This window comes from Microplitis demolitor, chromosome 7 (genome assembly GCF_026212275.2).
Source record: "Microplitis demolitor isolate Queensland-Clemson2020A chromosome 7, iyMicDemo2.1a, whole genome shotgun sequence".
NCBI lineage: Eukaryota > Metazoa > Arthropoda > Insecta > Hymenoptera > Braconidae > Microplitis > Microplitis demolitor.
The window spans coordinates 19,784,325-19,796,812 of record NC_068551.1 but is presented as its reverse complement, the minus strand read 5'-3'; the positions used below and the strand labels follow the sequence as shown (position 1 = coordinate 19,796,812).

The 12,488-nt window shown below is 26.5% G+C and overlaps 1 long non-coding RNA gene across 2 annotated transcripts; it reads left to right on the top strand.

The window, feature by feature from the left end:
• Window positions 1–211: 211 nt before the first annotated feature.
• Window positions 212–2,698, top strand: LOC128668171 (uncharacterized). 2 transcript variants are annotated; one of them, XR_008403933.1, is made up of 5 exons: window positions 212–361; window positions 590–1,127; window positions 1,201–1,283; window positions 1,596–1,732; window positions 2,236–2,698. It is a non-coding gene; the product is annotated as an uncharacterized LOC128668171 (long non-coding RNA). The 2 variants fall into 2 exon arrangements; XR_008403934.1 differs by lacking the exon at window positions 1,201–1,283.
• The last annotated feature ends 9,790 nt before the right edge of the window (window positions 2,699–12,488 follow it).

The following is a 12,488-nucleotide window of genomic DNA, read 5'->3' as shown; positions in this document are numbered from 1 at the left end:
TTATTTAATATTAGAGTAGACTTATACAATTGAAGTTATTAATTATTCATTTGCGCAATTTTTATAAATTTATATTTTGCGTCTACATTGAGACTCAAAATAACTTAGCCTAAGAAATTTGATGAAAATTTTAATTAATATTTATTATTAAACATCATTTTATAATTAAAGATGTTTTTCTAATTTTTTTTTTTTTTTTTTTTTTTTTTTTTTTCCAAATATTAAAATTTTTTTTATTTTTCAGTTTTGAAAACAATATTTTTATACCACTTATCAAAATGGAGCTCAACTCTATAATGTTTCACCAATCGGATGTGATTCTTTCATCTAATCTCCAACATTATTTGTCCTTCATTTATATGTAAGTATATTACCATTAATTATTAGTATTATTATCAATAAGTTTTTGAACTCTGAAAATTTTTTGATCAGTACCCTGATTAAGAAAAATGATTTGCTTGATGTTGAGTGTATATCTATATATTAGTCGATTCAAATTGTTTTGAATCATTCCAAATTATTTTTGTTGATCAGGGTAACAGTTATATTTTATGATTATATTATTATATCGATTATTTTTTCTATACAGAGTTGACTAGAGAGGCTATGCAAACTGGAATCCGGGATGTAGACTCACTGAGTCACTGGTGATAATTGGTACAGTAGATAATATAAGTTGATCGTTGATGATGGACCGATCGGAAAGAGTTTTTTGGCTATTGAGACTATTATTAATTAAGAGCGTTTCGATTATGCTGGTGCGGAGAAGAAAAAGTTCTGTATCTACATTGCTATCGGTCAAATGAGATCTACAGTAACTTGGATCGTGAAAATAGTGACGGCACTGCTATTAACTATTCTATCATCGTATTCGATACCGTGTCTGATGCTGCTCTTTTCTTACACTTTTTTGCCATGTGCCATGGCAGAACTTTTTTTTTGTGACAACGGCAAACATGTCTTCATTATTTATGATGATTTGTCAAAATCGGTAATTGCTTACCATTAAATACTTTTATTTTTGAGACGACCTTTAGGAAATGATGCTTAGCCTCGTCATGTATTCTATATTCATTCTCGTTTTCTTGAAAGAGCAGTAAAATCCATTAAATGTACATAAATAATTGGTGAGTGAAATGAATAATTTATTAAATGAAAAACATGAATAAAATACGTTATTAAATAATCATATGATATTAGAGTTCGGACCGTCAATAATTTCCAGATGTTTCATCAAAAAAATAATAGTTAAAAAAAAATGCCTTTAGTTTTCCAAATTTTCAGTTAAGTATTTATAATTTTTTTCATAAATAATTCGTAAAAACAGATCAAAAATCATTATATAACTGTCAGTTTTTATTACTGAGTAGTATGACATTGAAATTCATAGGCCTCGACCATTTTTGGATATTTTGGAAAATGAATTATTTAAAGAAAAAGTTGTTTTTTGGAATATCTAGATGTATACGTTTTTATTAAAAGTTTTTTATAAATTTTTTCTGAAAAAACAACAAAATTATTATGTTTATTTGTTTCTATTGCTGAGTAGTAAATACGAATCATATTTTTTGTTAATAAAAGAATTTTGTTTTAAGTTTGATTCAGAATTACAATAACCAAGTTAGTTTTTCCATCCATCATGGCAAAATACGAGGACTCGTCAAATTACTTTAATCATCCATGGGATCCAATGACTTTGAGGCATACGTAAACATAGTTGCATTTCAACAAGGTAAATTTTAAATTGTTTATGAACCTGACATTTACAATCTAATGATAATCATATTTGTTTTAGCAAGTAAATTATATCAAGAAAAAATTTATTTTTTAATTCAACTTATAAATATTCAATTTTGACATGTATCCATTTCATAAATTTTTTTCTTTATTATAATTTATTTATTCAAAAAGAAAAAAAATTGTTTATTACATGTCTATACCAGTAAGATAAAAAAAGTCTCAGATCATTGTAATTGTTGGCTGAGGCGAAGCTGAGGCTGACAAACTTGTGATCTGAGACTTTTTGTATTTTACTGGCCTAGGTATGTAATATATATATATATATATATATATATATATATATATGTGTGTGTGTGTATATATATATATATAAGTGCGCGCGCGCGTGTGTGTGTGTGCGTGTGTGTGTGTGTGAAAATTATTAGATATCGGCTATTTTCAGACACAATTTAATTAAATCATTTAAATAGTAGGCTTATGATTTATATTTTACAGGTGCAACGCTTTTACTGGGACTTCCTTGATAGTAAAAACTATTTGACTGTCTCCGAAGCCGATGAGTTACTCCAAGCGAGCAAACTTCGGATTAATATGTAGAATGATGATATCAAAGACAATAGAAATCGTTAGATTTCTATTTAAGAGTGATATGTAGATTTCTATTCATATTTGATAGTCGTCTATTAGTGTACGGTTGACTGAAGTAGTTTCTTAATAAGTTTTTAAATCTTTTAAGTATACATATTGTCATTATAACTTTAATGTCTCATTTATTCCTTTTTTTTTAACTTAATTAGTGTAACTAGAAACCATTAGATGTCTGTCACTTCTAGTTATGTCTTGAGAAAAAAAAAGTAATTATGTAAAATTATTCTAAAAATTTAGGAAAATCTAAAATAAATCTATTAAGTTTATGAAAATTTTTACTCTTAATAAATGCAATATTTCGTTAATTAATTTTATACTGAGAAAAATAGTAATTTTTTCAACAGTTAATGGAAAAAATTTTCTTAAATTTGCTTGTTTTTTAATTACTACCCAATTCATTCATTGTTATGTATCAATTAATATGACAAGAATCACAGCTTTAAATAAAACACAAAAGACACCCAATAACTGGTGCAAACTATTTGACATTTTTTGGACAAGATTAAAACTATATGTTATTGTTTTAGAGTAAATCAGTAAAAAAAATATATGTATATATTCATATAATATGGTTTCTTATAATGGTTTTTTGCAATTTATTATCGATACAAATTTATATCAATTTACATTCTATTGTTATAATAATAATATTTACTTATATTTTAGATGATGAAAATGTCCACATTTTATATTATGCGTGACGTCAAAATTAAATCTATTGGTATAAAAAATGTCATTGATGATCAAATCATATTGTGTTGGTGATAGTTATTAAATTTTAAGACTTTAGTATAATCAATTTTTATAGTTTCTTCGTCATTGATCCTCAGCTATATTACTTGATTATTATCTATTGAAAAATGATAAGCAATATAAATAGTAATTAGTATGCGGCTAACGACAATAATTGATCAAAAAAATTAAGTTTAGTTACTTAAATTCTAACTATCATTGATTATTTTTCTAATTCTCCTTTACGTTACCACCTTAGCCACATCAATTTCAACAAAATTTTATGTTTGACATCTTTTTTTTTTCGTTAAAATTTGAAATAAACAAATGTTTGTACTGATTCTATGCTTTTTTATATTGGTCTATTCACTATGAATTTAATATTTACAATGGCTTACTTTTCAAAAAGACATGATGGTTTCGAAATATCGAGGTGATTCGACTAGTTGTAATTTCTTGAATAACATAGTTTTATAGGTCTAAACATTTATTTATTTTTTTTTTTTTCAATTAAAAATATCTTTTTTACCTTTACTGCATTTATAGAAAGTGGATCAGTTCATTAAAAATGTATTTGAAGTTTTATGAAGTACAAATAACAATGAAAAAACCTAAATTATTTACAAAAGCCCACTCAAAAGACCCCCTATAATATATATTTTACATATACATAGGTGCTCTACATAGTTAAATTTCCAGGTAAGAATAACGAGCGACTCCAAAGAATTAGATTTTTAATTATTAATAAAATTAATTTATCTTTAATAATGTAAGACACTAGATAACAATGGAAACATTAAAATATCAAAGAATGCACAATTCTTTAAAAAAAAATAATTTATGTAAAAATATTTTATTCACAATAGTCTAATTAATTATCAAGTATTTCAATCTGAAATTATTTAATTTTAAATAATTAAATACGAAATCGCATTGGTTATGGTAGCCACGTGGTTTACTTAGTAATAAATGAAATATTTTTCCAATTCAAAATTTAGCTATTTATATAGATATTGTACCTATTGTTATTGAAACTTTTATAAAAAAATTATTTTAATTGAAATTTTCAAATATTGAGTCATGCACTTGTGCAATGAAAATTAATTAATACATTAAATGTTAGACAGGAGTGTAACGACGCCTATAACTTAAACAGTTTATTCATGTAAACTTTAATGCATAATTTTAAACAAGAAGTATTCAAAATTATTAAAAATCAACTTAGTATCAGAAAGGAATGTTAGTAATTAAAAACCCTGAATGAAATTCTTAGTAGTTGATTGACAGCTAGATAATAAATTAAAATATCAATGAAGGTCTTTTTTTCTAACTGACATAATTAATGCAAAAATCTTTTACTTATTATGATCAAAATGATGTGTTTTTTTTTTTTTTTTAATACAAATTATTTTTTTACTTATGATCAAATTATCCGCTGCATAGGTTATGGTTACCACGTGGTCGTTACTTTTATATGATTATTTTCCCAGATTCAAACCAGAATAAAACAGAAATGTATCAGCATAAAAAACGAATAAAAGCAAAAGCTAATACAGTTTAATGTTCTTTATTGATTAGATCGATAAGATTTATATATGCATATAATTTTAAATTAACACTTACTAACATAATTTATAGCAGGTGATATTTATCATTTGATTGTTGTATTAGCAGCTTGTGCATGATAAAATAATCGGGATATATATTTACATCTATGGTTTTTTCATAAATGTTAACACTTAACTAATGCAAGTAAACATTTTTTCAACTATTCATTTTATTGTATTTTTCTTGAGTCTAAAATTTTCATTATACTAATTAATTTTGAGATTTTAATTCTGATCCATAATCTGAATCTAAATTTACGTCAAAATCTAAAAACTCTTGAACTTTTTCCTTATATTATTCTTTGCAGTTCCAACAGTATACCAAATAACGGAGTATAAAATGAAAATATATTAGTTAATAAAAATTTGTAATATTAATTTATATTTAATAATAAATCAATTACCTTGCATAAACGTTAGAAATTAACATTGTATTTTACAGCATTTCCAAATATTATATTCATATCATCAGCTACTTAACTAACCGTAATATACTTTTTTTGTATTATAAATGTAATTTGTAATAAAGTAACATCAGTTTCATAGTTGGCTCTTGTTGTTTTTTACTAATCCGATAAAAGTACCTCATAATTGAGTCTTATCTTACTTTTGATTTCTTCTAACATTACAGAATAGTTGGCACAAATCATTCTGTAAAATATTGAATTATTTTAGTCCTAATAAAAGACAGTTTTTTCTTTCACTTCGAAGGCTCAGATAATACTATCTCCTCTGGATCGTTCTCTATACCTCTATTATCTACAAACGATGTTCGTCGTTTATGCATGACAAATTAACTGTACAACAATTATTATTTAAATTAAAAAACAATCATGATATAGATTATTTAAATAACGACAAAAACAGTAATATTTAACTTAAAAAATAATTTTGATTGTATAAAAAAAATGATTAACAAAGACCTACGGCTTCCTGTAAATATAATAATTTAACGATTTTGTTGATGTCTAAAATGAATCAAATTTATGAATAAAAAAAAAAGAGATTTAGTATTTCTATTTATTAACTGTTTAAAAAACTTACTCATTATTTAAAAAAATGAAATTATTTATTTATTTGTTTAACATTATAAAACATTTATTTTTTCTGTTTAACATATTAATCTTGTAGTATAAAACATTTTAAAATTACGTCATAATATAATAATGATAATAATAATTTTATTTATTTTATAATCGTAAAACTTAAATAGATTTTACACTTAATGACTTTTTATTACTTTTGGCAACAACCTTAACACTAAGTTTTCATAAATGTAATTGAGCAAAAATATTAATAATAATCGAAGTATAGAGATTTCCAATATCACTTGTATCCACTTATTGCATTTTTTTAAATACTTGCTAAAGCTGCAAAAAAAGAGAAAATAAAATCTTTAATAATTCAATTACATGATTGACACTTAAAGATTATGATAATTTAAGACTAATTTTTATCCTAATACTAAGAATAGTCACGTAGTTCTTGGATTAAAACGAATGTAGTAAAAAAAAGAAAAGAAGAAGAAAAAAGTAGCAACCATTAATATAAACGAGTTTAATTCGACTATATGTTTATTAATTGAAATAGAATTTTAAAAGAAAGATTTCATTTAAATGGTAGCGAACAAAGTATGAATCAAATACTTTAATTAATATAAGTTTTTTTTTGGAGTTAGCAGTTATCTAAAAATTGGTAACCTACTTTATGACAAATAAATTATAGAAAAAAAAAACATTGATTTATTTTAAAAAAGGCTTAAACTAAGATAAGAGACCTAATACTCGATCAGGGAACTAGTACCCGATCACTCATGTATTTGTATATCTATATTTAGAACAATTTAGTAAATATAGATATACAAATATATGGAGTGATCGGGTACTAGTTCCCTAATTGAGTATTAGGTCTCTTACCTTATAAACAAAAGTAAAAAATTTATTTTTTTATGGTTTATTTGTGATAAAACAAGTTTCAAAACTTAATTAACCGTATTATTTTAATACCAATATCAAATAGTTTGAACATATCGATTCCGAGGATTTTTAACTTTTGAAATTAAAAAAATGAAATGTTTGAAGCATAAATTTGTTATTAGAAAATTTATATTAGAGTGGTAATTATGATTTAAATGTGTACTATAAAAAAGAGCTGAATTTAATTTGTCGTTATGAAATATTTTTTAGTCATAGAAACTTTAAACAGAAAAAAATAAAATTTAATACACTTATTAGTTTTTATATTGTTTTCAAAATTCAATATGAGCTGACTTTGTTAATAGTTATTTATAATTTTTATTGTGAACCGAAACAAAAAATTATTTTTAGTGTTACAATAAAAATTTCTCTTATAATATAATTGATCGAACAAATAAAAGAAAATTATAGAAATTTGAAGAAATTACCTGAAATATATAAATATATTTTTCTTTTTTACAGTGAGAATAAAGTGTAAAAAATCCCATGAGGTACAATTTTCGTGCGTTCACTAATAAATTTAGACTTTTCTAGTTGGTCATTGTAGAATCGCCAATTTCCTGTCAAGTTTCTACAATATGTGATGTAGTGAAAAGAGTTATAACCAATAACCCCTGTCAAGCTATAATTAAAAAAAAAATCATATAGAAACAAATCATTTGTATTTCAGATGTAATAAAGATGTACCAACCGATAACTAAATTTTTTTGATGAATGTGTTTCATTTAAATCCAAACACTTCGGTAATTCACCAAGTTTACATGAAGTTCCATCTTTTTCATTTACCGATTTTACGTCTAATTCAATGTAAATATATCGATTAAGTGTCGTTTTACAGGTTGTTTGTTTTTTTTGGCAGCTTGTGCAAAATTTATTATAAGCTATGCTTTTAAAATGTAATGCTTCTTGCAAACATTTAAACCCTTTTTCCATGATTAAATTATAATTTGCAGTCAAAACCGGTATATTACGTTGATAATCTTGGCAGCCGAATGATGAACATGAATTATTTTCGAATGCACTTGGTTCACTTGTAAATAATTTAATCCACAAACTATTCACGTTATCTACACAATTAATACAACGATTTACGTTTTTAGTTTTACGATTGGCAATATTCATTTGATTTTGTGTGCATTCAGTGTCTTGATAGATAGGATGTAAAATAGAAAATCGTTTAACATAGATATCTTTTTTTAATCCTGTTGACATAAAATCGGTAACAAAATTAAAAGTGGAATTTGAAGAATTGCTAACAAAATTATTAAATTCTTCATTTTGTAAACATCCATAGAAAATCAACTGAACAATACTGTCGAATGGGCACGTATTGAAAGCAAACCAGGATTCATTTTGAAAAAAGACAGGTCCGCTTTTATTACCATTTTGTAATAAAAATTCTTCTTTTTTGTTTGAAGGCGCCAAATTGTTTATTAAATTGATTTCGGGAAAACTTTTGAAGTATTTACCTTCCTTTTTAATCATTCTTAAATTTTTTTCCACAGCGGCATCGAAACTGTTTTCATTCAATGGTGAATTATTATCGGAACAATAACTGTGATCAAGATTAACTAAATTATTTAAATTCGGCTGATATAAATTTTCGTTATTTTCATTTGCGCTACAATCAATATTATCTAAAACGTTATTATTATCAATTTCAGAAGAATTAAATGACTCAGTATTAAAATTGGTGGGAATATCTTCATTGAATAAATGACAATCTGAATCTAACCAATCACAGTCGTTGTGCTTCATATCATATCCTTGTCCATTCCAATTTTCATTGAGTAAATTATCGTTAGGTTCGCAATCTTCTTTGCATAATTCGTCTTCAGGATTACTATTTATTTTATCATTTTTTTGCTTATTAGCATGGTAATTCTTAACGAATTTTAACAATTCGCGTTCAAAAATTTTGACACCACCATCAATAAGTTTAAGATGAGCTTTAACTAAGTAATCAACACGTGCAGGGAGAGAAATCATTTTACCTAATAACTCTTTCAATTCTTTAAACGCTTGCTCTATGTACGCAGAAGTTGCTCGTAAACTCGTGTAATGAATACAAACTTTCGTCCATAGCGGAAACTCTCTCACTTCTTTAAGTAATGAATCTTTAAATAGAGGTACATAAAAAGTGTTTAAATTATTAATATCATTACTACCATCAGAATGAACATTCAATGAAAAAGCGACAAGATTATTTATCCAACTTGAAATAGTAGTGTCTTTTTCTAATAAATCAGTATTGGTCTCTCGGCGTAAAGTTTCATTTTTTTCTTGATCAAACTCCATAGTTTTAATTTTGTCTTCAATATTATTAATAAAGTCTTGAGATTCATTTTTGGCAATCAATTTTTCCAACTCTGACCTTGCTGCTTTTGTAGTTATCATTTCGCCATCAAAATCAACAATAGAATCATCATATTCGGTGCCACAGACAATCAAAATTAATACAAGGATTCTTTCAAAATCTTTTAAATTATTACAATCCATCAATAATGCAACACTGTATAAGTAAAATGATTTAATTCTTGGATGAATAACCGATTTCCAACATTTCCAGCCACTTATAGCATGAATAAAATGAGCCGTATCCAATCTGATAAAAGTTTTTACAGAGTCAAGTGAAGCACCGTTTTTGACATGTTGAAAACACCTATTAACGTAATCAAATAAAGAAAAATTATTGCAAGCTAAACAGGAGGCATTTAAAAGGACACGAGATCCATCACAGACTACTTCTGTCGGAGGCGAAACTTTACTAAGCCAGTTTTCTAGTCCAAATTTGATGGTCTTAGTGTCATGAATTTCCGATAAAATTTGATAAACAGATTGTGAAGTATTACTAAAATTAATTACGATTTGGTATAAAAAAATACTACTCGTAGTTTTATTTTTGCTGTCTAGAAATTTTTTTGCAAGACCTCCTGTAGCATCAATACAAACAGAAGAATAGTGTCTGTGAAGACGCCTGTATTCGTTATAACAATGGATTTGTTGCGGTGAAACATAAAATACTGAAAAAGGCGTATCAATTACAACTTTTATAAAATTTTGATGAGCAGGATTATCGTCCTCGTTGATACGATAAATAGCTTTAATCAAATCTCTCCGATCTTCTGGCTTGACATTCAACTTTTCTTCCTTAGATTCTTTCTTTACTTGATATAAAACATTAGAATTGAATAGAACAGGACATTGAGTACTACCTGGTTTTAACAGATCTTTAGCTTGCTCCAAAATAGTTCCCTTAACTCCATTTGCATCGATCATAGTTTTAAACATTTTTCTTCGCTCGGCTTGCAGTGGCCTTGTAACTTCATCATGAACTTCAAAACGAGTATCCCGGCATCGAAAATTAATAAAAACAGAACCTTTGTCCCCAGGATTGTTTTCGATGTAACCAAAAATAGGATTATTGCACACTTTACTTTTGCACTTGCCAATAAATGTCGCATAATAATTTCCATTTTCATGAATTGTGCCTTTTTTAAATACAAAGGCACACGGTAGTTCAAACTGATGCCATAATTCAAAGGCAATAGTGTCAGTCCACACTTTCGGCTGTAACCTAGGATTTTTACAACTATTGTCTTTTTTATACATACATTCCCAAACACCTCTAGCAATTTCAACATGAAAACATGGAACATCATCCCGCTCTTTAGCATATAGTTTATTAAAATAATCCTTATCGCTATTATCATCACTGTCATCATTATCATTATTATCATTGCTGTCATTGTCATCATCATCATTATTACTATAAGTGAATTTTTTCTTAATTATTTGGGAAAAATATCCACATTCTTTTCTTGCTCTAGTCAAAATCCCCCTACGATTGTCTTTTATGTTGGTCCTAACTGCTGCAGTATTCCATTTACCCACAAATTCTGGTTCCTTGGACATTTTCGACCATACCTCAGCAGAGTATGCTGGCAAGGTATCTGAACAGAAGTAGCTCATATATCTTTTTATAACAGCTATTGAGTCCTCATCTGATACAAGCAGTGGTCTCGGCATTATTGAGTTAATGATTGATAAAACCTGAAATGAAAAGAAAAAAAAAATTAATTGACGTCCATACAGCATCAATTTATTTTTTACTTAAAATAATAATTTAAGTTAATATATTTAAGCAAATAATCCGTTTACCACAATTTAAGTTAAGTGATCAACGTAGAAAATAATATTTATTTTATTATAAATAATTATTATGTAAAAATAATTGTTATAAATAATTATTATATAATAATTATTTATAAAAGAAAGGAATTAAAATGTTTTCGTCAGCCTGATTACTATGCATCTAATAAATATTTTAATAAATAAATATTTCCTTGGATTAGATTTTAGAAATAATAGGTTGTATCACCTAATTTATCGACTGATAATAACCCAAGTGTCACACTTGCCTTTGTGACATCTATAAGATATCCCTGATAGCCAGGGTGGCGACCTGCCGCCAAGTTGGCCTTTCCATAAATTGATCGCAACTTTCCAAGAGACTTGTCGACAACTTGTAGTCAATACAGTTACAAAAGCTGAAAGTTGTCGACAACTCGTCGTCAAGTTGTTCGCAACTCATTTACACCAACTTTCTCGTCAGTAACTCTGGCTATCAGGAATCAGTTTTTAGGCAATTTTGTGCTACATCGATAAGGCACCAACATGTTGACAAAACGATCAGAAATTTATGTCACCGAAAAAATATCTACTTAAAAGACTTGACACAAATGACGACAAAAAGTGAAAAATTACAAATAGTAGCTAATAAGTCATCTAAACGACTTTTTAATTGACATAAGACAGGAAAAACAACACAAATTTTCGCTCCGGGACTAACATTTGCATGTTGTATTTACACCGAAAAAGGTGACTTTGAGACAAAAGAAAATTTGCTTTATCCTTTTAAAGACATCTTAAAGTTGGGTGTATGTTACTTGGGAATTAATTATTTCTAATAGAATTTGATTTAAATATTTAATTTTACTATGTGCAAAAAAAAAAAAAAAATTATTAATGATAATTTTTTTACTGTTTGCAAAACTAGCTACTTACCAATAAACTCCAATTAATAATTTTGCTGAACTTTTCCTTGTTGTCACTGGGAAAATTCATCTTAAAAAGGTGTTCGAATAAATAAAAAAATCTGAAATTAATAACAATAAAATAATTAATCAGTTCCCACGATGCCTAAAACGGAATTAAAACGTTCCGATCATAAAATTAAAAACGATGTAATTTTAAAGAGAAATTTTTATTTATTACTTAAAATTGGGCGCTTTCCATACATAAAAATCGCAATCAAACAATACGCAAACATAAGTTTGAATATTCTTAATGCATATCTTTATATATGCAAATAAATCCTGATTTCCCTCGTTTACAGCATCGGGCGTAAACGGCTGGGCCGATTTCGCTAATTCTTTTTTTGTTGTATCTGTTATTATCAGGTCGGCTAGTAAAATTATAAATATAAATTTCAGCTTGAAATAATTAACAATTCAATAAACTGTGACTTCTATAATAACATTTGAACTACTCCAAGAATCGCCAAGATCATAAATACTTACACATTTATAATTAAAAAATAAAATGATGTAAAAATTATTAATAGCAGTACTAATAATTAATGGTAATATACTTACATATAAATGAAGGACAAATAATGTTGGAGATTAGATGAAAGAATCACATCCGATTGGTGAAACATTATAGAGTTGAGCTCCATTTTGATAAGTGGTATAAAAATATTGTTTTCAAAACTGAAAAATAA